Source organism: Sus scrofa, chromosome 6 (assembly GCF_054392235.1).
Source record: "Sus scrofa isolate SSC_HxYL_T2T_F1_AM1 chromosome 6, Sscrofa_HxYL_maternal_Yorkshire_Landrace_v2.0, whole genome shotgun sequence".
NCBI classification, from domain to species: Eukaryota; Metazoa; Chordata; class Mammalia; order Artiodactyla; family Suidae; genus Sus; species Sus scrofa.
This window is the reverse complement of record NC_139388.1, coordinates 118,641,884-118,666,046: the sequence shown is the minus strand read 5'-3', so window position 1 is coordinate 118,666,046 and position 24,163 is coordinate 118,641,884. Positions and strand designations below refer to the sequence as shown.

General features: G+C 35.8%; 1 pseudogene; it reads right to left on the bottom strand.

Annotated features, from left to right (window-relative positions):
• Positions 1 to 14,974: 14,974 nt before the first annotated feature.
• LOC110261396 (glutamate dehydrogenase 1, mitochondrial-like) lies at positions 14,975 to 18,655 on the bottom strand (annotated as a pseudogene).
• Between the last annotated feature and the right edge of the window lie 5,508 nt (positions 18,656 to 24,163).

The following is a 24,163-nucleotide window of genomic DNA, read 5'->3' as shown; positions in this document are numbered from 1 at the left end:
GACCTGGAGTAACAAGGTTTTTTTTTTTTTTTCAGCGTTTCCTGATGGTTATCGCTGAGGGTGATCTGCAATCATAAGAATCACAAGGGCCAGTCTAGCAACAACGTTAGTTATGGATAGACTGACCAGCACACAAAACAGTGTGTTATTAGAAAGCTCATAAGGGAATGATTAGAGCAAACGCTCAGATCTGCTAACCTGAGTTTGCAATCTAAGTCGGCAAATGTGTAGACCAGCCAGATAATGTGTAGACCATTATTTCATTTAATAATGAAAACCATAAATGAGAATGATAAACTGTCCAAACTTCTTGGGAAAACTGCAAAGTCACATTCACGAGAATCAAAAAGAGGCCCCAGAAAAACATAAAGGCTTGAGAATGGGCTGCACTTTGCACTCCTTTCTGCCCACATATCGTCCTGCCAATGGTGGAAGCAATATGGGATCAAAACTTGGAGCATGACTTTTGTCCAAATCATCAGCTGACTACTAAACTATATGACTACAGGAGCACATTTTATCTTCTATTAAACCAGAATAAAAAAATAAGAATACAAATTGGAAAACCAAACCTGAACAGACACATCAGCAACTGCACATCCAAGAGGAGAGAGATTCTGGAGAGTAATTCTGGAATAGATGGAAAAAAATAAATGAAGGACAAATGATCTGGAAAAACATTCATATTGAAGCAAAATTTACAAATCATGCAGAAAATTGTGACTCATAACTAGGAAAAAAAGCATTCATTAGAAATTACCACTGAATGGGCCCTGTGTTGATTTTAGCAGGAAAAACATCAAGGAAGATATTATAAATGCAATCAGGTAATTAAAAAGCTGCATTTAAACAAATAATGAAATACTGTAATTACTCAAAAATTAGAATATCTCACAGATATTACTAAGAAGTATACATGGAAATTATGAACTTGAAGACAATAAATAAAATGAAAAAAAATTGCTACCTAGGGTCAAATAAACATTTTAGATGACAGAAGAAGGAATCAGTGAATTTGATGATGGGTCAATAGCATCCAAACTAAAAAAATATTTTAAAAAGTTGATTAAAGAGGATTAAAGAAAAAATAATCAACAAAGACTTTCATAAAGAGTGTAATACAGCTGCATGCAAAGCAATGAAACCAGAACACACCCTCACACGATGCACAAAAATAAACTCCAAATGGCTGAAAGACTTAAATATATGACAGGACCCCATCAAACTCCTAGAAGAAAACATAGGCAAAACACTCTCTGACATCAACATCATGAATATTTTCTAAGGTCAGTCTCCCAAAGCAATAGAAATTAGAGCAAAAATAAACCCATGGGACCTCATCAAACTGAAAAGCTTTTGCACAGCAAAGGAAACCAAAAAGAAAACAAAAAGACAACTTAAAGAATGGGAGAAAATAGTTTCAAATGATGCAACTGACAAGGGCTTAATCTCTAGAATATATAAACAACTTATACAACCCAACAGCAAAAAAGCCAATCAATCAATGGAAAAATGGGCAAAAGACCTGAAGAGACATTTCTCCAAGGAAGATATATACAGATGGCCAACAAACACATGAAAAAATGCTCAACATCGCTGATTATAAGAGAAATACAAATCAAAACTACCATGAGATACCACCTCCCACCAGTCAGAATGGCCATCATTAATAAATCCACAAATAATAAGTGCTGGAGGGGGTATGGAGAAAAGGGAACCCTCCTCCACTGTTGGTGGGAATGTAAACTGGTACAGCCACTATGGAGAACAGTTTGGAGATACCTTAGAAATCTATACATAGAACTTCCATATGACCCCACAATCCCACTCTTGGGCATCTATCCGGACAAAACTCTACTTAAAAGAGACACGTGCACCCGCATGTTCATTGCAACACTATTCACAATAGCCAGGACATGGAAACAACCCAAATGTCCATCAACAGATGATTGGATTCGGAAGATGTGGTATATATACACAATGGAATACTACTCAGCCATAAAAAAAGAATGACATAATGCCATTTGCAGCAACATGGATGGAACTAGAGAATCTCATCCTGAGTGAAATGAGCCAGAAAGACAAAGACAAATACCATGTGATATCACTTATAACTGGAATCTAATATCCAGCACAAATGAACATCTCCTCAGAAAAGAAAATCATGGACTTGGAGAAGAGACTTGTGGTTGCCTGATCGGAGGGGGAGGGAGTGGGAGGGATCGGGAGCTTGGGGTTATCAGACACAACTTAGAATAGATTTACAAGGAGATCCTGCTGAATAGCATTGAGAACTATGTCTAGATACTCATGTTGCAACAGAAGAAAGGGTGGGGGAAAAAATGTAATTGTAATGTACACATGTAAGGATAACCTGACCCCCTTGCTGTACAGTGGGAAAATAAAAAAAATTATTAAAAAAAATAAAATAAAAATAAAAAAGAGTGTCATAAATGACAGAGTAAAGATTCTCAGAAAATATAAATAAATAAACTGAAATTATTCATTGCTGGAAGGTCTAACAATAAATGCTAAAGGCTGTCTTATAGACTGGAAGGTAAGTAGAAAAAAATGGCAACTGAAGATCACAGAAAGATATGAAAAACACCTGAAATAACATCCATTTGTGTAACTGCGAAAGACTGAAAATATTTTTTCTCTTTCCTATTCTCATTTTTTAATTTAATTTTATTTTATTTTTGACTTTTTGTCATTTTTTGGGCTGCTCCCGCGGCATATGGAGGTTCCCAGGCTAGGGGTCGAATCAGAGCTGTAGCCGCCGGCCTACGCCAAAGCCACAGCAACGCAGGATCCGAGCCGCATCTGCAACCTACACCACAGCTCACAGCAACGCCAGATCGTCAACCCACTGAGCAAGGGCAGGGATCAAACCCACAACCTCATGGTTCCTATTCGGATTCGCCAACCACTGCGCCACGAAGGGAACTCCTCTCATTTTTTTAAACTGATAAACTCATAAGATTTTGTGAATTACTAATTACACAAGTTTTATATTTACATGTATTTTCATGTTTAAATATATATATGTGTGTGTTATATTTATATTTATATATAAAAGGGAGTGGAGCTATAATGGAACAAAGTTGTTTTACCACAATTAAACCAATATTATATTGAAATTAGTAGTGATAACAAGATGAATATTTTAAACTTTATAACTACTAAAAATAAACTAACAGAAACATTGAAATGGTAGAATAAATTATATTTGTTTTACCCAAAAGAAGACATGTCCCAAGACATATGTAATGGTTATAACTGGAGGTTTGCTATCGGTTATAGTTGGAAAGGGCCAGTAATATTGCTCAACATCCTTCAATGCACAGGATAGCCTCCCACACTGAAAAATAATCTAGCCCAAAATGACAGTAGCACTGAAGAAACCCACCTCAACCAAATGAGATTCAGCCTAAGACCTGAGTTTTCTTTGACATCTGAAAAATATGCTCTAATGTTAGCTAAGAGCATCAATGGTTATGCAGCTGCTGTGCTTCCCCAAAATTAAAGTTATGTATTGGGTCCATACACAGTGAGTTTGAATAACATGGATTAATGAGTGCTCAAGGCAACCAGATCATTCTGTGTCTGGTTTATATATAGATGAGAGTTTATCTTTGTCAAGTTCTTTTAATTAGATGCTTTTGCTTCCTAAAATGAGGCAGATCATTAAACTGGCTTTGAAAAATGTAAAGGCTCTGGTATTTCAAAGCAATGAGCACTGTGACACCCAACATCATATTTTAACAATCTGTGACCTTTTGTCATTTCTTTTCTGTCTCCTTGTTACTACTGGGAGAAGGACCTAATGTTCCTGGATGCCAGGTACCTGGCATGAAAGAAAATTGGTAGGAAAAGAGTAAAGGCTCAAACTAAAGTGATTTGTCTATGAACCCAAGTTTCTCTGGTAAAGTCATGTCCCATGGAAATAAGAGAGATCACTGTTACCCACTGCTGGGTGGTAGAGGAAGGGGGCATGAGCATGGACAGAAGACAAAGAGTCATAGAATGGTGACCTCGGTGGGGAAAACAGTTACTCTCACCAGGACCGAGCTCAGTCTCACTGATATTTACTTTTTACCTGGAGAGAACTTCGGACATCAATAGTTAGCTGACTAGCAATCACTGGATTTAAACTTTCTCCTCAGCAGACTTTCTCAAACTGTTTGTACACTGTGGTATCTCATGACTAGGTATTATGGATTAAATGTGTCCCCTCAAAATTCATATGTTGAAATTGTACCCCCCAATGTAGTGGTATTAGAAGGTGGGATCTTTAGGAGGGGAGTTATACATAAAAGTTGAGCCCTCATAACTTGGATAAGTCCCCTTAAAAAGGACACCCCCACAGATGTCCCTTCCAGTGAGGACACAGAAAGAAGATGGCCATCTGCAAACCAGGGAGGAGGCCTTCACCAAGACCCCGATTACGCTGGCACCTTGATTTTGGACTTGCAGCCTCCAGAACTGTGAGAAATAAAGTTCTGTGTTTATAAGCCACTCAGTCTATAGGTATTCGATTACATCAGCCCAAACTGACTCAGACACAAGGTTAATAGTTTCTAGCTATTTTCAGAAAATATGAGAATCTCTCTTTACCACCAAACATTTTCTCAGGCCTCCACGTGACAATAGCTATATTTCACTCCCAGATGGCTAAGAAAACATGATGACATATAGTAACTGAATTCTAGGGAAAATAGCTTAGGGGTAGAGCATTTGAGTGTAACTATTTCTATATCAATTGAGATAATCACACACTTGTTCTTTATAAGACTAACAGAAATATTAAGAAGGTTACTCCCATTAATAATCAACGTTTTTGGTTTTCAGTATTACACTATATTTACAGTCTGTGATAATACTTATCACACTTAACACATGTAACGTTTCATGTGTTTCGTATACTACTTGATTTGATTTGTAAAGTTTTATGGAGGATTTTTCACCTATGTTAATTAAGATTATCAGTTTGTAGATTCATTTTCTTATAATACATTTATAAGGTAATTCTGGCCTCAAAAATAATTCAAAGGGACCAATTTCAGATTTCTCTAAGTAGCTTTCAACTCTCTGGTAGTTTTTCTTAAAAATTAAAGACACCTCAATTTCCCTGAAGTCTAGTTCCTTTAACTCCATAAGACCATGGTAGTACTTAGAATCTGCTTCTCTGCACTGGGATCCTGTGCTATTTTGGGACTCACTCTCTTGATTCCCTTCTTTCAGATAGCATAGTCCTGCAGAGCTTGTTGTGCAATGTCTGAAAACAATTGCTTCATGGGTTTTGTCCTGGTTCTCACTTTTTTACAGAAGGAGGGTGTCTCCAGTCACAAATCTCTGTCACAACCTGAAGTGGAAGTCTGGTAAAATATTTTATACTGCTGTTAATAATTTTCAGTTTGTGCAGCCTAGAAATGTATTACAGCACTTCAGTTTGTATTATCTGGAAGTATTGCATGATATATATAGCAAATGTCCATGCTCCCTTGGCTTTTACATTTAGGTGTGTGTTAATTTGACTTTCAGCTTTTGGTACTGGCATATCTTTGGCTAAAGGTGTTCTCTATCTCCCAGGTGGCATTAACCACTGACCCCACTCCCTTCAGACTTGAAAGAAAAATTCACAGAAGCTGGCACACAAGTATCTCAACCCAAATGACTCACTGGTGGGATACCTCTGGGTTATGTGCTATTTTCCTTCCTTTTCTAGTTTAATTTCTTCACTTTCTCATCACTGTTCACTATAATCATCTCCTTAATACTTGCACAAATAAACTACTTGAACTACTTGTCTCAGAGTCTGAACTGAAACAATAAGAAACTAGAAAATTTAAATTGTTTTCCCAGTATGCAACTAACTTCAAAATCGATATAAAAACATGATATTTAATGCTTTGTTATAATCATACTTAAACATGAACTAATGATAATTTTTACCTACTGAAAAACTTTTTAAAGAAAGATCAATGATAAATAAAATAGATTAAATGATCTTACAAATAAATGTAAAATAGATATTAAAATTAATATATTATTACCCCAAATGATTAATGTTATATATAAATAAATTGTTAAAGGATATGAAGTTACTGTTATGCAGGGTGAATAAGTCCTAGAGATCTAATGTATTTCCTTTGGGGAAATTTTAGAGTTTGATGGATTCATTTTTAAAGATTGGATTATCTTGCCAAATTTCTCTTATCTTGTACAAGGAAATAGGTTATACTAAGGATTACATTATTTTTAATATTAAGAACCAAACAACATTGGGCATGTTTTAATTTATTTTAAAATGAGTCATAGAGAAGTGTAGGCTATTTAGAAATAAAGCTTTTCAATTTTCATATTCTACCTTGATTTTGCAGCAAGGTGTCATGACATTTATTCATTCACCTTCTTACATATTTATTTAATAATTATTTATTGAAATAGTACTAATTTTCTACTCCTGGAATAGACTTTGGAGATATAACTGCAAATAAGAATCTCTTCCTTTCTACAGACTAGTCCAGGGGATGAGAATGATTTTAAGAAGAGATAAAATATGAACAGTGTGATAAGTGCAATTAAAAAAGATAAATAATAAAAGCACATGGAGGAGAATCTAATTCAGGCAGGAAAAATTTGATCAAGAAATTGCATTTTGGGAGTTCCATGGTGGCACAGCAGAAACGAATCCGACTAGGAACCATGAGATTGTGGGTTTGACTCCTGGCCTCATGCAGTGGATTAAGGATCCGGCGTTGCTGTGAGCTATGGTGTAGGTCACGGACATGGCTCAGATCTGGTGTTGCTGCGGCTGTGGCGTAAGCTAGCATCTGTAGCTCTGATTAGACCCCTAGCCTGGGAACCTCTATATGCTGCAGGTGTGGCTCTAAAAAGACAAAAGACAAAAAAAAAAAAAAAAAAAAAAAAAAGAAGAAATTGCACTTTGGTTGAATTAATTTGGATGACTCAAATTAGCCTGGTTTCTGAAGTTTTCTCTTCTTAGGAGGCTGTTGGATAAAAGTGGGGGTACAGAATGGGGGTGTAGGAACTGGTATGGTAAGAAATGATAGCTAATTTTTAAAAATATGTTTGACTGGCTGTGAGAGTAGAGGGAAGGACACCATCAAGAATGGCATCTACTGTTCTGGCTTGGAAACTGAGTCTATTCAAGATACCATCTTTAAAATTTGAACTTACGAGGAGGAAGAGCTTCATTTGGGGCATGGTGACTTTGAGGAATGAAACTTGTAAAAACTGAGGACAGGTAGTTGGATATATGAGTTTAAGTGGATGGAAAGATATCTGAGCAGAGCATAAAAATTTGATATCACTGACATTTAGATAGAAGAAGTAGCAATGGAAATAGGTACATTTACCAGAAGAAATCATAGAGCAAGAAGTAAAACTTCTTCAACACCTATATTTTAGGACATTATAAATTGGTTATTATTCTATGGTATGATATTTATTAATCATGAGATATAAAGTAAATATTTGACTTGTTAAAACCTCAAATTTATCATCTGTAAAATGCAGAAGCCTAAGCAATGTAATAGAGCACATAATTCTAAAATTGAATGAATTCAAGACTCTTTCTTCCTGTTTTTAGTCCATTATCTTAGTTGAACAATATGAAAGTTAAACATAAATACAGTGGCTTGTCTATATATAAGCTAGGAATTTCATATTCCTAGTGCCACATATATGAACATAACACTGCATTTATGCCTGAGGATTACTGATATAAATTCATGATCACTTTCTATAGTTGGTATTCAGATTAGACTGATATTTTCAAAGGTATTGGAAAGAAAATTTATCAATTACTTGCTTTATGCTGGATGACGATAATGGGCAATTTGAAATTTCTTACTTACTGGAAGGACTGGTCAATTGTAGAGTTAAAACTTGGTGAAAACTTTCAACTTCAATCTTGATTTATTATTTATTTTGTCCTAGTTTTAGCATAAGGTTTGTAAAAGTACTAACATGTAATAAGCATATAGAATATCGTTCCCAAAATATACGCCATTTTATTTTTATTGGAAATCATGGGTTTTAACTAAATTCAGTTAGTTAGAAGTAACAAGGGTTAAATTTGAGCTGGTTCCTCAAGGGTTAAGGTCTGGTAATCAACTTTCAGACTCACTGCTTTCTCAAGAGTTATATTCTTTGAAAAGAAGAGCACCAAAGAAAACTCTACACTATTCAGAAAGTTTAGTTGCTTTTGTAAATGCCATCTGCTTCTTCTGTTCAGAAAAATCACTTTCATTATATTTCAAGTCCAAAGTCTCTTTTCTTTGCCTGTGACACTTTTTTCCTTCCTATCCAGCGAAAGAATCCATGCCAATTTTATGGTGTTTCTTTCCTCTTCTGCCTTATAGAATTCTTCATTTTGCCCTCTAGAAAGCAGCACAAGAATTACTGGTCAATTGTTTACAAGGCACATTTCATTTCTTCTTTTATGATTTCAAAGAGTTTTTAGGGGGAGGGGGAAGTCCACTTCTATTCACAATCAGGATGGCTTTGTTTGAGTTAAAAATTCCACCCTGTGAAATACCTTTGCTAGGAGGTAATGACTATTGTTAGGAATGTGGAAGAGTCTCAAGGGACTAGATAATTATTGAAACTTCCAGTAACCAATAGGCAAGTTGTTCTTTAGTCTAAATGACTATTAATAAGTTGGCAATTCATGGAATTTGATCTCTGCCGCAATGGGTTAAAAATCTGACTCCAGCATCTAGGGTTGCTGCGGAGTTGGGGATTTGATACCCAGCCTGGTGAAGTGGGTTAAAAGATCAGGTGTTAGTTACCACAGCTGTGGCACAGGTCACAGCTGCAGCATGGATTCAATCCCAGGCCTGGGAACTTATGTTGTGGGTGCAGCCATAAAAAAAAATAATAATAATGGCAATTCATCATTACTATTAGCACATTATTGCTTTTGAAGGATAATTAATTGTAAAAGTACATCTCTCTCATCTCAAATGTCACAGTTTATCTGTTGACTTAATGAATGTATGAATAATATTGAAGTGATAGAGCTCAGTGGTATATACATATATAGCAGTGTACATATAAATCTACATGATATTTTGGAAAAGGTAAGGCCGTGCAGTAGGTTCTGCAATTTTTATTTAAAACAAAGTAATACTAAAAGTACACAAATATAATATGAAGTACAAATACAAAGTACAAATATAATACAAATACAAAGTAATACTAAAAATATACAAATATACAAAGTAATACTAAAAATATATAAGTTCTATAGGTTGACCAACTACATTTAATAAGAGAGCCAATTTCTAAGAAAACTGGCTGTTGCATGTCTAATAAGAACTATGCTTTATGTGAATTCATACATACATGTGTATTTTGTCGATACAGATATTTTTATTTTTATTTATTTATTTATTTTGTATCTTTTTGTCGCCGCCGACCTACGCCACAGCCACAGCAATGCCAGATCCAAGCTGCGTCTGTGACCTACACCACAGCTCACTGCAATTCTGGACCCTTAACCCACTGAATGAAGCCAGGAATCAGACCTGAATCCTCACAGATACTAGTCAATTTCGTTTCCACTGAGCCATGATGGGAACTCTGATATAGGTATTTTTAAATGATCAGTTGCATATTTCAAATTTTTTCCATGGACTAGATTGTAAAGATAATTCTGTAATCTGTAGAGTTTATAGATTGTAAACAAAAGAGGCAAAACCAAACAGAATAAGATGACTGACAGTAAGGTTGTATAAGTAGTATTTTAATTTTAGTGAATAAATATCAAGAACATTGGATTATACATCACTCATATTATTGGGCATGAAATTTGCATATTGCATACTTATCTGTGTATCTTACTATTTCAGAAATAGAAATGGGGTTAGACATGGAAAAGATTTAGTGTTGCTTTATGCTAAAACTGTCTGGATGCCACAGTTCCTTGCCTTGGTGTAACTAAGTGATAGGAAACATATAAGTGCACTGAAAGATAATCAAACCAGGAAGGACTTCAAAATTAAAAAAGAAAGAAAGAATTCTACACTTTGCCAGAGTTATATTTATCTGTCTAGGCAAACATTATTATTTCTACTCTCCCTTTATTTTACTGCTTTTAAATTTTCCGTTATGGTGGCATTTTTTACAAAGGAATTTAAAAATAGAATTAAAAGAAACTTCCAGTGGAGAGGGTCAACAAGTAAAAATAACTATTGACAGCATCTTTTAAAGAAAGCTTTTCCCCAGAGGAGTCTTCCCTATCATCAAAATTTCTGTACAAAGAAACTACACACACAGAGCCAAATGAAAAAAAAATATATATATGTACATTTGAAGAACTACAAAAACAATATTCAAGAAAAATTACATTAAAAAATAATAAAATGCATGAAATGCCAGCAAATACAAGATGATGATTGTGATAGCAGAAAAATTTTGATGGGTTAGGGATGAACTATTAAAATTACATGTTTCATAGCAGTTTTTAAATTTTAAAGCACTGGTAGAACCAAATCAATATGTTACATTTCCTTTCTCCTGCTCCCTTCACAAGTGGATTAAAAAGCCTGAAACTGAAGAATAAAAATCAATTAAAGTAATATTTATTGTTTTTAACACATGCAAAACCTGTGACAAGAACTCAACAAAGACACATTAAATTTCACTGATCTGAAACCTATTAATAAAAATAAAATTTAGGAAACAGAAAAAATTAGGTTCAAGGAAGAGAAATAACAGCAAAATATACTAAGACTTCCTCTCAACTTCTCCTAAATTGTATTTTAATTATCTTAAGACCCTTGGACAGAGGGTCAGAGATTATTTTTGAGTGACTCAAGGAATTCACTTCAGAGAATGCTTTTATTTTTATTTTTATTATTTTTTATTTTTTTGTCATTTATTTTTTAGGTCTGTACCCGTGGCATATGGAGGTTCCCAGGCTAGGGGTCCAGTTGGAGCTGTTGCTGCCAGCCTACACCAGGGCCACAGCAATGCCAGATCCGAGCCACATCTGCAGCCTACACCACAGCTCACGGTAACCGGATCCTTAATCTAATGAGCAAGGCCATGGATTTGTTTCTGCTATGCCAAGGGAACTTCCTGAGAATGCTTTTAATATCTTATAAATCCTTTATTTCAAATAAAATTTCCTCTTAATTTAATGCAGTCTAATATTTTGGAAATAACTCAGGCATATATAAGAAATACCACAAGGCCCCTCTGAGGAAGAATTTAAGAAATAGTCAAATCACAGAATGAAAATCAACAGAAAAATCATGTAAACCATATAAAGACAAAGCTTAATTTATGCAATTGATCCATCTTGCTTCAAAAGTGAATTTCAAGTTAAATGAAAATCTGTTAAGATATAATCAATAGTTTATTTGTAATTAAAAGATTCTGGTTTTAGGCATCTACCCAATTTTACTGGATAAAATTATGACACTGTTAGCATGAGGAGTAACTGACCTTACAAGTCAGAAGTAATGCATCAATTTTACTTTACCCACATACAGCATCTTTATGAATAATTGCACAATGCAAATAGATGCCAAATTATGTTGTGGGCTACTACAATGGGCATTGCCAACCAAATTTTTCTTTCTTGATTTTTTTGTGTGTGTGTGTGTGTTTTTGCTATTTCTTTGGGCCGCTCCTGCAGCATGTGGAGGTACCCAGGCTAGGGGTCTAATCGGAGCTGTAGCCACTGGCCTACGCCAGAGCCACAGCAACGCGGGATCCGAGCCGCGTCTGCCACCTACACCACAGCTCACGGCAACGCCGGATCGTTAACCCACTGAGCAAGGGCAGGGACTGAACCCACAACCTCATGGTTCCCAGTCAGATTCGTTAACCACTGCGCCACAACGGGAACTCCTCTTTCTTGATTTTTGACTCTCATAGTTCTTTCAACTAAGACTGGTGATCCAGAAATTAAAAGATAAGCTTTCTAAGTTTCCCTCAAATTAACCTTTCTCTGTCAGGTGCCATATTCTAGGAATGAAAAAGAAAATTCTCTGTTCTGAGCTAGAAAGTAATTCAACATAATTCCTGTGGTGGACAAATTTAAGATTCCTATTCCTGTGTGCACACACCCTATAATAGCCTACTCTGGAGTGTAGCTGACCAATTGCTATGATGAGACCAATTGCTATTAGTTTCCCAATCAGCTGAATTTGATTCAACCCAAAGGGGGATTATACTGGTTGGACCTGATTTAATCAGGTGAGTCCTTCAAAAGAAGGTGAAATATTGTAAAGATGTTCTCCTGATAGTCTGGAAGAAAGAAAACAGCAGTTTTAAACCTCCTGTGGAGAAGGTTGGCCTCTAAAAGTTGGACATGTTAATTCTATAACTACAAGTTGAATTCTGCCCACAATCTAAATGAGCTTGTAAGAGTATCCTGAGTTCCAAATGAAATCCTAGCCTTCTTGATACATTGAGTGTAGCCCATGAGACACCAGGAAGAGTATCCTGCTACTTTATGTCTAGACTTCTAGTCCAAGAAACTGTAAGACAATAAATGCATATTGTTATAAGCTGTTATGTTTGTCGTAATTTTTTAAAGTATCAATAGAAAAGGAAAACAGCTCTTTCCTGCACCTCTAAGGATTAAACCAAGTTTACTATAAGATACTCATAATTATATATGAAAAATGCCAAGCAACTGTCTACAGTGGAGTCTTATGGGGCCCAAACAGTATTAATTTCCTCTCACATTTTTTTCTTTCTCAAAATTGAGATTTTCAGAAGATGACTACTTAGGGGTCAGAAGCCAGGAAGTCATAAACCTATATGCAGTGTTCTTTAAACAACTGGTACAAACTGCTATTTAACGTTATCCTCCAGAAGACCAAGGAATAATCATGTAAATGTTAGAGTGGTGGCCATATGGAGGATTATGAGCTGAACTGTGTCCCATAAAGATTCATATGCCGAAGTCCTAAATCCCAGTACCTCAGACTGTGACTGCCTTTGGAAATAGGGTCTATAAAGAGGTAAATAAGGTAAAAAGAGATTGTATGAATGGCCTTTAATCTGACTGTTATCATTATAAGAAGAGTAGATTAGGAAACAGGTAACACACAGACTGAAGAACTGCCAGATGAAACAATACAGAGGTAGCCATCTATAAGCTAAGGATAGAAGACATAGAAGAAACCAAACTTGCTTACATTTTGATCTTGGACTTCTAGGGTCTGAACTGTGAGTAAATACATTTCTGCTACTTAAGCCACCCAGTGTGTGGTATGTTGTTATGGTAGCCCTAAGCAAAGTAATACTTTAAGTAATATAATTGTGCTGGAAAACGGATTTCTGTTTAGAAATGGACTAAATGTTTATATCACTTATGTATTGATATATGATATTATATGTGAGTATTGCATGTAAAAGCAAATACTGACTTACCAATACTTGGTAAATATGCATGGTCCCCAATTCAGAAGCTTTAAATATCACAGACAGGAAAATTACAAAGCAAAACACCTTGCTTGCCAAAAGCATTGACTCTCTCCTGACTTTGATCATCACACTGTTGGAACACTGATCTAGTAATGCGAATGTATACTGAATAAATTCATGATGAATAAATGATGTAGGAGGACTATCTCAGCGGTCCAGTGTGCAGTAAAGGGATCACAAGAATTTCCACTCACATATGTTGGAGGGAAACACTGGAACTGATCTGGAACTTTATTCATTTAAGTATTCTAATACTAAGGGAAGTTGGTGTGATACCTAACAGTCATTAATATTAAATAAATCCAATTATAAAGTAATGTCATTATTTTTTTCTACTTTTTATTAAAGCATAGTTGATTTACAATGTTGTGCCAATTTCTGCTGTATAGCAAAGTGACCCAGTCATACACATGCATATACATATATACACAAGTCAATACTTTATTCAGATTAACTTAATTTTCTCTAATGGCCTTTTTTCTCTTCTGGGACTCCATCTTGCCTACCACATCACAGTTCATTTTCACATTTTCTGAGGATTCTCATGGCTGTTAATTTCTCAAATTTTCCATTTTTTGATGATGTTGACATTTTTGAAGAGTTCTGGTCAGGTATTTTGTAGAATGCCCCTCAATTTGTATCAGATATTTTTCTTAGGATTAGATTTAGGATTTGTATTTATATAGATATATGTATATAAATATAAATTTCATATATTCATATATGTTTAAATATTTACATATATTTATAAATATGATATATATGGTATATACATGTGTATGTATATATATGATGATTTATTTTTTCACTTTATAATGGATAGTCTGAAATAAATTTATGTATTTATGCTGGATATTTTTTGCCATGTAAGCTTAACAGTGAAAGGATAGGCCTCTATCTCAACCTTTTTATTTTTTAAAATTTTTATTTATTTATTTATTTTACAGCAGAATGTACTTATTTTATTCTAAAAGAATAAAATGCATAAAGACAGCTTTTATTTTTGTTTGCAACCTGTAAAACTGAGTTATTTGCTGATGTAAAATACCAGTAATTCGAGGACCATGTCACTTTCTGAAAATGCCATAACTGTTTCTTCAATGTGTCAAAGCACTTTACAGATGTGTCCAGAGCTGAAGTGGCAAGAAGTTGACCACTCTTGGACAACAGGTGCTCTCTTGGGGCCCCAGCTGACTGTGCTGGGAAGCAGCTATGGAACAAGGCAGCATAGCCAGATGGAACAGACTCTTATTAAAGGAAAAATGACCAAATGACTTTCTGACATGGCTAATTTCTACTACCACACTTATTAGCTTATAAGTGATTCCCTAAGATTAATTTTTTTCTTAAGGGGCTGATTTGAATTGACTTGTTGAGAATGGTGTCCATTATCTATAAAGTCAGGAGAGAGAAAGATTTCTGAGGTCACATGTAAACTTGTGACAGTTCTACAGATGAAGAGGTGAAGAGGGTAGTGAAGAAATCAGCCTCAACACATCTATGTGAAGGTCACACCAGCTTCACTGTACACCTTGAAGACTTTCTCAATGGTATTGACATAGGCAGCTGTTCTCTGGTCCAATCCCAGGTTATACTTCATGGCCGTGTGCATGATTTGCCTGGCAGAAAGTTTCATAGTGTAAGCTAAGTCAGAGTGCACAATGGCTTTTTCAGAGGCACCCGATATCCTGTTTTGGAACTCTGCTGCGAACACAATGGGAATAGTTCCACTGTGCTTTCCAAACTCTCCTGAACAGACAGGAGCAAGTGGTAATTAGAATCCCTTTCATATTTGAAGGTCAAATGGCCATAGCTGACATGATTTAGATTCTTCAGCCACTCACAGTAAGATATTGTCACTCCTCCAGCATTCAAGTAGAGAATAGCCATAAAGTTCCTCTCCAGGAAAATCTTATCAGCTTCTGGAGTTGTTGGTCCTTCTGGAGTTGTTGGTCCTTCTGGAGTTGTTGGTCCTTCTGGCTCCTTCAGCAATGATCTTGGCTTTGACTCCAGGTGCATTGGACTTGGTCAACTTCTTCTCACTGGCAGCAGGAATCAATATGTCACAGTCGGCCTCCAAGATGTTCCCTTCATAGATCTTTGCTTTGGGGAAGCCCAGGAGTGTCCCATGTTGCAATCTGAAGTCTTCCAGTTCCTTTGGATCAATACCATCTAGATTCCATATGCTCCCATCAGATTCACCAACCACCAACACATTCAGCACCAAAACGATATAAATACCTTACTGAGTACAGCCCCACATTACGAAATCCCTGAACAATAAATGTTTTATCTCCAAAACCTGGTGTCATCCCTAAAATGTAAGAAGCTCCACTGATGAAGTTTTCAGTCCCATGGAAAATTCCCTGACCAGTAGCTGAGATGCATCCATGGATTCCACCCTGACTGATGGGCTTACCAGTAATGCAGGCATGGGCATTAATACTATAGTGCCCTATGGTGCTGGCATATGTGTCAGCAATCCAGGACATCTCTCGCTCGCCTGTGCTCACATCTGGGGCAGGCACATCAATGCCAGGACCAATAAAACCTTTCTTTGCCAGCTTCATGGTGAACCTCCTTGAGGTCTTTCCCAATTCATTATCGGTATAGTTTCTGGGGTTGATCTTAACACCAGCTTTGGCACCCCCAAATGGCACATCGACCACTGCACACTTAGATGTCATCAGAGACGCCAGAGCTTTCACTTCATCTACACTCACATCAGTGCTGTAACAGATACTTCCCTTGCAGGGCGTCTGGTGCTGGCTGTGCTGGCCCTGTAGCCCTCCATAGCCTCCCAGAATCCGTCATCACCCGGGATGGGGAAGGACAGCCTCAGCACATGGTTGCAGGGCTTGATGATCCGCAGGATGCCACGCACTCGGTTCTGCTTCTGCTCCTCCCCCTCACGGGTCTTGAGGCCCTCCACCAGCTTGTCCTCCACGATGATGGCGCTGCAGTCAAAGCCCTCCATCATCTTGAAGAAGTTGAGGTCTTCCTCGTGGTCGGCCGCCGCCTGGTTGTAGTGTCGCTGCAAGTGCGGCCGGAACCCTGGCTATGGGGTGGTGGCCGCGGCGGGCTGCCCACGGGGGCCCAGGCCCAGCAGCGTGGGCGAGTCTGCGAGCTGCCAAGCCTGCGGCTGCCAACCCCAGGGCTTCGGGCCAGGCGCCGGACAGCAGGAGTGTTTCATCTAGGAAGCGGTACGTGGCGGTGGGGCAGAGGCCGCGGAGGTGAGAAGCTCTTGCAGGCCTGGGGAATGACAGACGGAGGGAGGAAGGACCTAGCGCTCTCTGCCCTTTTAAGGCCTCTCATGCCTTTTAGAGAAGATGTTATAACAAGGACATTGTCAAGTCTTTACAATGTTTCATTCAACTAATTAGATTTAAAACTTCATGTTTACTGTTCTAATGGTGATGAATGAATCTATGACGTTCTTAAATCAGATTGATCTTCGCTTTATTTCATTTCCTACAGGTCTCAGGAACTTTGGTTTATTTTAATTTTTATTTCTTTTTTCTTTTTTTTTTACAGTCGCACCTGTGACTGACGAATGGAAGTTCCCGGGCTAGGGGTCAAATCGGAGCTGCAGCTACTAGCCTACCCCACAGCCACAGCAATGCTGGATCCTTAACCCACTGAGCAAGACCAGGGATCAAACCCACATCCCCATGGACACCACATTCAGTTTTTAACCTGCTGAGCTACAACAGGAACTCCAACTCTGGTTTATTTAGGACTCTACTTCAGGAAAATTATCATTTATAAAGATTTGGCAGACTTCTTGTTAAACGTTAAATTATTAGATGATGATAATGATTATGATGATTTTGTATTATGGTTATGAGATGACTTGTGATTTTCCTTATAATTTCCAAATATATGTAACTGATAACAAGGACTATTAATAATTTTATTTGACCTTAATTCCCTTTCATTTTCCAGCCAAAACCATATGCACTGAAAACCTACACAGACACTGGTTAAAACAGAGTATGAGTAACAAAATACTAACATTTGACTTTGCTTTTCTAGAGTGAATTTTAGACTGTCAATATGCTAACTTAATTTCAGTCAAAATATTTTATCCTTTGTACTCATTTTATCCAATGAGAGTTTGTTCTAGATATTCCACTTGCTATGATAGTTTTTGTTTTATTTAGAATCTGTATCCTGCCTAAAAACAAACAAATAAACAAAGGAGCACAGGAATGATGACCATGGCTTAAGACGACGATTCATGGCTTGATTAGTATTGGATAGAAAGGAATCCTACTTTCTGTCACCTCTCTGTATAGACTGTACCATGTAACCCAGTATGCTCTCATTATAGTGTGCTCTTTGTGGTCAAATAAAATATTTTAAACTTCTCAGGAAAGTGTACACAGAGAGAACTTTATCTTTCCATCTAATTTCATAAATATCACAAGGTAAGGATCACTGTTTAGTTCTGAAAAAATCTTCAGCCTTCAAAAATCCCTTGCATAGAACCCAAGAAAAAATAGTATCTTAAAGATGTTTTCAATGAAAGGTGCTCAACACTACTAGCCTTCAGGAAAATGCAAATCGAAATCCCAATGAGATATCACCTCATATGTATTAGCATGGCTATTATCAAAGGAAGCAAATCATAACAAGTGACAGTGAGGATGCAGAAAAAGGTAAAACGTGCATATAAATTAGTGCAATCACTATGAAAAATGGTATGGAGGAATCTCGAAAAAACTAAAAACAGCACTAACATATGATCCAGTAATCCCTCTTCTGTATATATACCCAAAGGAGGTGAGGAGGTGGGGAAAATGGAGAGATGTTGGTCAAAGGGCATAAAGTTGCGGTTATTCAGGATGAATGCTAGAGATCTAAAGTAAGTCAGGTGAGTACAGTTAATGGCACTGTATCATATACTGGGCATTTGCTGAGAGTATATCTCAGGTGCTGTCACCATACCAAGAAAATGGTAACTATGTGAGGAAATAGATAATTCACTAGCATGACTGTAGTAATATTTCGCTATGCATGTCTATCAAAACATTCTGTACACCTTGAATATATACAATTTTTATTTAAAAATACAGTAAATAAGATTTAACAGTGGCCACATGTTATAGAGATGTGCTAACATAGAGACAACTGATAATGGATTTTACCAGTAGGAGAGAGAAGCATTCACCACCATTCAGAATATATTTGTCCCTTAGTTCTCTAAGGCATATGGCCCAATATTTGGCTATTATATATTCTTACTCCAAATCTTACAAGCAAATAAGAGGAAAATTATTTTTCTCTCTTTGTACTGAATTTTAAAGGCTTTGATGGTGTCCCTGAATTTATTAGATATATAGGTATCCAAAATAAACATTTAAAAACATCTTTAGATATTGAACTACAGAAAACTTTTTGAAACAATATTTCTGACTTCAAGACAGGTTATAGGAAATTTCCATTGAGGCACCACCAACCAGATGGTAGAATAAAGAATAACTAGGCTTTTACATCAGGAAACTTCCATATAAAGAATAATGCACACCTAAAATAAACATCAAGTGGTTATCATATAACACTCTGTTCTTTTGCAACACTAACAAATGAGTTGTGAAACTAAAAATGGAAACAGTTCTACATTTGCTTTGGTGTCCTGATTAAAGTGTTGTCAGATGTGTGAAGGACCGAAATAATCTTGCACCTTTTCTTTCTGCACTTGATAGGAAAACTCACATTAGTATTTTAGCATGGTAGCTCTACAGTGAGATCCACAAGGATTTTGAGATATCAGAAAACTTAACAGTTATTTAGATGATTGATTTCTTGTGTGCTTTTCATTACATTGAACTTTCTCCTTGCAATATTGGCTATTTAGCTCCATAATATAGTCAAAATAAGCATTTGAAATAGCCTTCTTTACTGAAGGCATTAAAAAAAAAAAAACCTTTTCTCTTCAAGTTCATTTTTTCTTTTGTTATTTTTTGTGAAGATTCTTTCAAATCTGAGAACCAGCATTGGTTATTTTAAGATACATTCATAGGATGAGATAAACAAACATTTAGCTCCACTCATAACTGCATTTTATTTTATACAAATATAGGATGTTTTCCAAGTCAAATTATAAATAGTATGAACATTTTGCTTGAGGGTGACTTATTTTTTCAGTCTATCCCATTCAATTTACTCTGCTTTAGATGCTCTGATATATTTGTTGTCCAAGAAAACTTATCTATTTTCCAAAAATAAATTATTTAATGAAAGACTTCAGATAACTGAAAATGCTTAGATTCATAATTCAGTATTTTTGTTCTCTTGACTTGAGGACAGTATGTCATCAGCCCTTATGGGTATAGTTTTGAATTTATATGGTGTCCAAATTTTTATTAAGGTGCTACACTTAAATTCACTTCTGACAGACAAATGCATGGCAAATTTCTTTCCAGAATGATTACTGAATGTGAAACAACTACCCAGAAATTTCAACACATTTAACCCTATTTGGTATTTTGGGGAGTCCTTAATGTAGCTGTCACCAATATTATCTAAAGAGGGCCATTTTTTATGACTTCCACATATGTAACTATCTTTTATCCCTATGCCTCTTTCCCAATTAGATCCCATGATCAAAAAATCTGTAAACACTCCTTTCCTACAAAGTTCCTAACTTATCCCATCTGATAGACTTCTCCCTTGGAGCCAAAGTATTCCTATTTCTACACATTTTAAAGGCAGATAGATATAGAGATAGAGATATATAGATACAATATGTACCTTAAAGGCAAAAATTCACACAGACACACACACACAGAATAAACAGAATAAACTGCTACCTGGAAGGAGGAGGCAGTGTGATGTAACTAAAATGTTTTGGGATCAGATACACTGACTTTGATTGTTTTTAGCTCATTTTATCTAACCATGTGGCATTAATATATCCTTTATTTTAAAATGTGAAAATTAGCATCTCCTGATGTAAAATTGCAAGGACATTATATGAAATGATAAAGACACCCACTTAGTATAGGCTTCAGTGCAATACATTGTACTACCTATTTCTAAAATACTGGAAGCTATGAAAGTAGATGAAATTTCAGAAGAAAAAAACACCCCTAAGTAGAATAAACTAGGTTTAGGGGAGAACCTTAGGGAGCATTTGATTAATAGGAGAATGGAAATCAATGAGGATAAGGAGACACAACAATATGAGAAGCAGAAGAAGAGAAAAGAGAGAACAGTAGTTTATAGGTTAAGGATTTTAAAAATTAAAAAGCAAATTGTTTAATTTTTATGCAGAGAAAAAAAGGCAGCAGGAATGTGAAGAGGCCACTGATTTGGAGATTAGATCACTGACAATTAAAAAATAAACAAAAAACCTCAAATGTTTGAGGAATTCTCACTGTGGTACAGTGGGTTAAGAATCTGACCCCAGTGGCTGAGGTCACTGCAGAGGCACAGTTTCAATACCTGGCCTGGCACAGTGGATTAAAGGATCCAGCATTGCTGCAGCTGCAGCCTGGGTTGCAGCTGTGGTTCGGATTCAATCCCTGGCCCAGGAACCTCCATATGCCAAGGGTGAGGCCATAAAATTAAAAAAAACAAACAAAATACGTGAGCAAAATGAAGGAACGAGAAGAGGATGATAAGAAAGAGAGATGAAAAGATGATACTGAAAAAGAGAAGCATGAGGAAAAATTGAGATTGTATGAAGAAGAGTGAAAAAACTGATAAGGGCTATAATAAAGTGGGAGAGAGGAAAAGAGAGAAATAATTATAGAGCACCTAATATATAGATATAGTATACATACTGATGTAGACACTGATATTAATTTAGGCATTGGGGATGAAACAGAGTTAAATACACACACACACACACACACACACACACACTCTCTCTCTCTGACCTAGTAAGATTTTTAAAAGAATTCAAATGGGAGTTCTCATCGTGGAGCAGTAGTTAACAAATCTGACTAGGAACCATGAGGTTGGCCTTGCTCAGTGGGTTAAGGATCCGGCATTGCCTTGAGCTGTGGTGTAGGTCGCAGATGCAGCTGGGATCCCGTGTTGCTCTGGCTCTGGTGTAGGCCAGTGGCTACAGCTCCGATTCGACCCTTAGACTGGGAACCTCCACATGCTGTGGGACGGCCCAAGAAAGGGCAAAAAAAAAAAAAAAAAAAAAGGAATTCAAATGAAAGAAGGGAGTAGGGGTAACAAGAGTACAGCAGGATATAATAACCTTGAACCTGAGGACAGATTCTTCTGAATTTAAAGCAAATATAGTAAATATAAAGGAAGTGAAACAGAGTTAAAGGTGGGGTCAATGAAACTTAAAGGAAATCATACATATTATATTAATTTTCTGCAGATGGGGACCCAACATTTTTGCTGATATGAAGGGGCTAGCTATGAAAAAGGAGTAAAATTTGAAAATGCTGTGACTGAAATGCTCAAAAGGAACAGAGAAGACTGTCTTCTAGATTACATTTTCTGCATTGCTATTCTTGATATTCAAGTTACTGAATATCAGTGCAACTTCAAAACTCTCAGTAAAGGCTTCAACTGGATCTTGCCTCCCACCTCTCCTAATCTCTGCAAGTTATTACTTTAGAAGAGATAAGAAATAGAAAGCATACTTAGTAATAAACTTGTTTAAACCATAATTTTTGGTCCACTTGGGTGAGGAGATGAGAAACTGATGATATACATATTCAATTAAATGCTTTATTTAATTATCTAGAGATTTCTTTAGGTATTTTAAATAACTGAATGTTTCTCCTTGAAATTAGGAAGTATCAAAATAATTCAATCTTAAAAATAAAAATATAGAGGAGTTATCTTTTGTCTTATCTCTCTATCTACCAATATTGTTATCATTCATCAGTAGCTACTATAAATGTTACCACTCAATTTTATTAAAATTCCAAAGGACATTTTCTTTCTGAAAAATATCAATTTTGAAATTCATGAGCTTCCTGAAATTTTACTTGAGGACAATCTAATTGAAATTGAGCTAGCATAGGCTTCAAATTAAAAATATGTTTAAAGTTAAGTTAATAAAAAAGAGCTACTAGGACTCAGAAATATTTTAGTAATAAATGACAAAAAATTAACAATCTTCTTAAAAATGAATTATGACAATCAAAACCAGATTGCTAGATTATACATTTTTAAATAAAATGCCTATTTGAGATATATCAATATAGCCTATAAGATGAGGAATTCTAATGTTTATCCTTATGTGTAATATATTTTCAAATGCTAATATTATTTTATATTAAATGTCAAATATGTGAAATTATATTTCTCTAAAAATAGAAAACTTCTACAGAAAGTTACAATGAAATACATCTCTTTGGTGTATTACCCTTTATATAATTTAAATAGTGAAAATATTAATCATATTACTTTTTTTTAAAGATTATTCCTTTTTTGAAGATAAAGCTTTAACTTCTGTTTAGATCATGCATATTTTCAATGAGGCTTAAATTTATTTTTTAAATGTTTCTGCAAATACCTAGAAAAACATACTCATTAATTAAATTGGAAGATTTTTTGGTGGGAGGGGCTAGAGGTTTCTTTCTGGGTTCCAATTATTTCTGTAACTTCGATACACATATTTTAAAATCACTGTTTCATTTATATGTAAAATAGGACAGACTTTCTCCTGTCTTTTGCCAATCAGTGGTTTTTCCACTCAAGCAATCCAGTATTTATTTTGTAAGAAAATACCTATTCATGTGAAAAAAATCTAGCTCTTCCAATTTTCATTTAATTTGCATTGGTATCTTGGATTTATTCTGAAACCTATTTTTCTTACTAAAAATGTTATTTTTCTTCAGGCTGCTTGAGCTGTAAGTAACTTCAGAAACATGATGTACATAGAGCAAGAAGGTGAAAAAATAGTATTTCTTTTGTCTATGAACTTAAGTTTAATAGCAAAAGGATATATCAGCAAAGCAAAATGATAAACCTTGATAGGGAAAGAAGACATAGAGGGAAGTGAAAGGGAAGAATATTTCTCCATGCTACCTTAAAAGAGAAACTACCTGAAGCTTGAAATGCTAATCTAGATTCAATTTTCTTGAAGCTTTTCTCATTTCTAATTCACCGTGAGTGAACAAGCAACATAATATTAAACTTGATGCTGAAGTCATAATATACAATATTCTATTGAAATTGCATTAGTAGCTATATAATACCTAGGAAAAGTTGGCATATTACTACACTAATAACAGTTGAGATTTAGAAGGTAACATAGCAAATAAAACTTCATTATCATCCACTTTTATGTAAGATCAAATATAAGTCTCATTCCTAGTGGGAGGTTACTGTTACAAGAGAAACCAACTGAAATTATTTTTGTTTCATAATTGTGCTTCTGTTCACATTCTTTTTTTATAGAAGATTTATAACCAGGAGGTTATGGTAACTTTGCACAATAGATGTACACTATACATTTTTCTGCTCTACAGTAACAGAAATTATACTCGGAGAGAAAGAGGAAGAAAGGGAAGAGGCAGGGAGGTAGGGAAATGAAGGATAAGAGGAACAGGAAGAGAAAATGAGAGAGAATCTAAAAATTAAGCAGAGGAATTCCCATCGTGGCAGAGCAGAAACAAATTGACTAGTAACCATGAGGTTGCAGATTGGATCCTTATGGATTCAATCCTTGGCCTCACTCAGTGGGTTAAGGAGCCAGCATTGC